Below are 2,580 nucleotides of genomic sequence, written 5' to 3' on the forward strand. Positions count from 1 at the left end.
ACAGTTATGCTGTCATGATATTTGTATCATCCCATGATCTTTAATACATTTGTACAGATATTACGTAACAGAACTGACTAATCAGTTCTTTTGTTGATACACAAGATGGACTATGGTTTATCTCATTTAATCATGTCTTCCCCATAGAACTAACAAATATAAAAAACTTATTTTGAGTAAATCATAAACGGATTCAGTACAGATCTGCTGACAAAGTACCATTTTACATAGTCACTTCTCAGAGTAGAATTATATCTTTAAACCAATGTATTCTATGAAGTTTTTTATTTGTGGCTTAAATCAAAGCTATTCAGTTATTCTACCTCTTCACTTAATTTTTTATTTTGTAAGCTTCAGTAAGTTTTTGTTAAATATATACTACAATGGTTCACTTTAACTATATTGGCAGCACTAAAGCAGTCTGGTCACCTGGTATGGAGGCAGCTCAGTTATAAAGGACCCCTCTACAGATGCAGGTAAAGGCACAGTGAGAGCTAATGTGCAGTCCACACAATTACACCTCAAGCTATGCCATGCCACCTGTGAATGGCAGGAGGTGTGAATGTAGGATCCAGTATAAGATTCTATAACACCTTATTGCCAGTACAGGGGGAGCCCAGGGATAACTATCCTGGGCTCTCCCTGTACCAACAAATAGCAAGCTCCCACAGTTATCATTCCCACGTATTGCAGTCATAATTCAAGTACAAAACGAAATATCTTAAAAGTCTACATTTCACAGTGCTAATGATCCTCCAATAACATTCACAGTTGAAAATCATTGATAATTTCTAGATGCATCAAAGCTTATTCAACACAGTAAGTTAGCCTGCCTTGTTCTTCCTTTTCTAACAGCATTTTCCAAAATGTTATCATATTGTAGCCATTTTAGTAACTTTAAATTTAGAGAGACACTAGGTATTTGTAAAACTGTCCTTGGGCTGCATGCTTTTTGTTGCCTGTTATGAGTATCATCATAATTGTCTCAGATTAGGAAAAACGAGAATTTGCTTATTGGAGAAGCTAAATGAGGTTGCTGTCAAGATGTTATTCTTCCTGAATAGACACTACCCCTTTGAAAACCTGAAGATTTAATTCACCAGAACAGAGCAATTTGGTCTAAGTCCATATGTAAAATGAAAATGTTTAGTAGTATACCCGTGGTGGCTTTAATCTAGCTTGTAATAGTAACAGTAGCAGCAAAAGCAAGATATCTTAGATTTTGGGAAGATTAATAACCAATGAACAGGCCCTCTAGGGATCCTGGGTATGGGCTCTGGATGCTAGCCCAAACTGCCACATCTTCACTGATATTGATATCTGTGCTAGACAGATTAAAGCTACAACAGTTCAGCCTACCCCTGCTAGAAATGCAACCCCATTTTTTCTGTTTATACATACTATTAATTGCTAGTTTGGGAAAGGTCATTTAAAAATGTTAGCATCCTTTCAGTTTGGAAGCGTTTTAGTGAAGGGGCAGAATTTTTGTGAAAAACAAATTTTCAATAAGTATACAAAAGTTCAGCAATAATTAGGTGTCATCCCCCCCTTTTCTTTATTTGGGCATTTAGGTAAGAGGCTAATAGGTTCAGACAAGTTATGAAATAACTGCAGGGGTCAAAACTTATGAGAGCCAATTGAGTTGTTTTTATTCCCTTAGATATGTGATATGCACTGATTGAACTTTATTCTCATTGTGTTGGATTTTTTTCCAAGAAATAACTCCTGCGATTAATTTTCCAACTCAGTGTTATCATTTTGTTTTTATTAATGTACAGTTGCAAGACTTCTTTTTCATGTCCAGATAGCCAACTTCAATTTCATGCTTGTTAATACTTTACAATAAATTGTATGAAATTTCAATCGATCCTTTGTATTGGTGCTCTCAGCAGACTAAGGGGGTTTTTTAAGGATTTCTGGACTTTTTATATTGTTTGTGTTTTAAATAGTGGTGATTCAGGGCTCTATTTCCATGACTTTGGGAGGATCTAGAGTAGTGGTCACCAACCTGCTGGATCAGGGAGCCTCTGACAGTCAATCTCAGTCTGGGAGGGCTCAGCCCACCTGGACTGAAATCAACTACCAGAGATTCCATGATCAGGAGCGATGGGTCACACATGGGGGGCAGCAAGATGCAGGTGGCTGGGCTGAGCCACTGGGGCCAGGCTGTGGGAGTGGGATAATTCCCCTCTGCACCACCTGCCACCGGGGGACGGTAGAGCCCAGATGGCTAGTCCAGGTGTTGGGGGACAAGGAGTGCTCCTGCCATTGCAAGCACCACAGTGGAGGCCTGGGGGGCAAATGCTCCCCTCTGATCTGTGCGTGGGGCAGGGTGGTTGCCCCAGGATCCTCATCAGCAGGGAAGTGAAAGCCACAGTTTTAAACTCAGTGGGCATTTTGGTGCCAAGTTTAAAACTGCAGCTTTCACGTTTGCTTCCCTAGGAGCTGGAAGCGGACTCCCTCCAAAAAATGTGACTGGGGGGGAGGGAAGACAGGGCTGGGGTTGGGCCAAGAGAGCCCCACACGTGGGGGAGGAGGGGCGGGCTGGGTGGTGCCCCCTCGGGGGGTGCAAACCGGGCT

General features: G+C 41.2%; 1 long non-coding RNA gene across 1 annotated transcript in view; it reads left to right on the plus strand.

The window, feature by feature from the left end:
* The first annotated feature begins 272 nt into the window (after positions 1-272).
* Positions 273-2,580, plus strand: part of LOC109320417 — a 27,255-nt gene continuing 24,947 nt past the window's right edge. The window contains exon 1 of the long non-coding RNA XR_002103787.1: positions 273-1,596. This is a non-coding gene — a long non-coding RNA (uncharacterized LOC109320417). The remainder of the gene's footprint in view (positions 1,597-2,580) is intronic.

The sequence above is a fragment of the Crocodylus porosus genome, unplaced genomic scaffold (assembly GCF_001723895.1).
Source record: "Crocodylus porosus isolate Cpor-Errol unplaced genomic scaffold, CroPor_comp1, whole genome shotgun sequence".
NCBI lineage: Eukaryota > Metazoa > Chordata > Crocodylia > Crocodylidae > Crocodylus > Crocodylus porosus.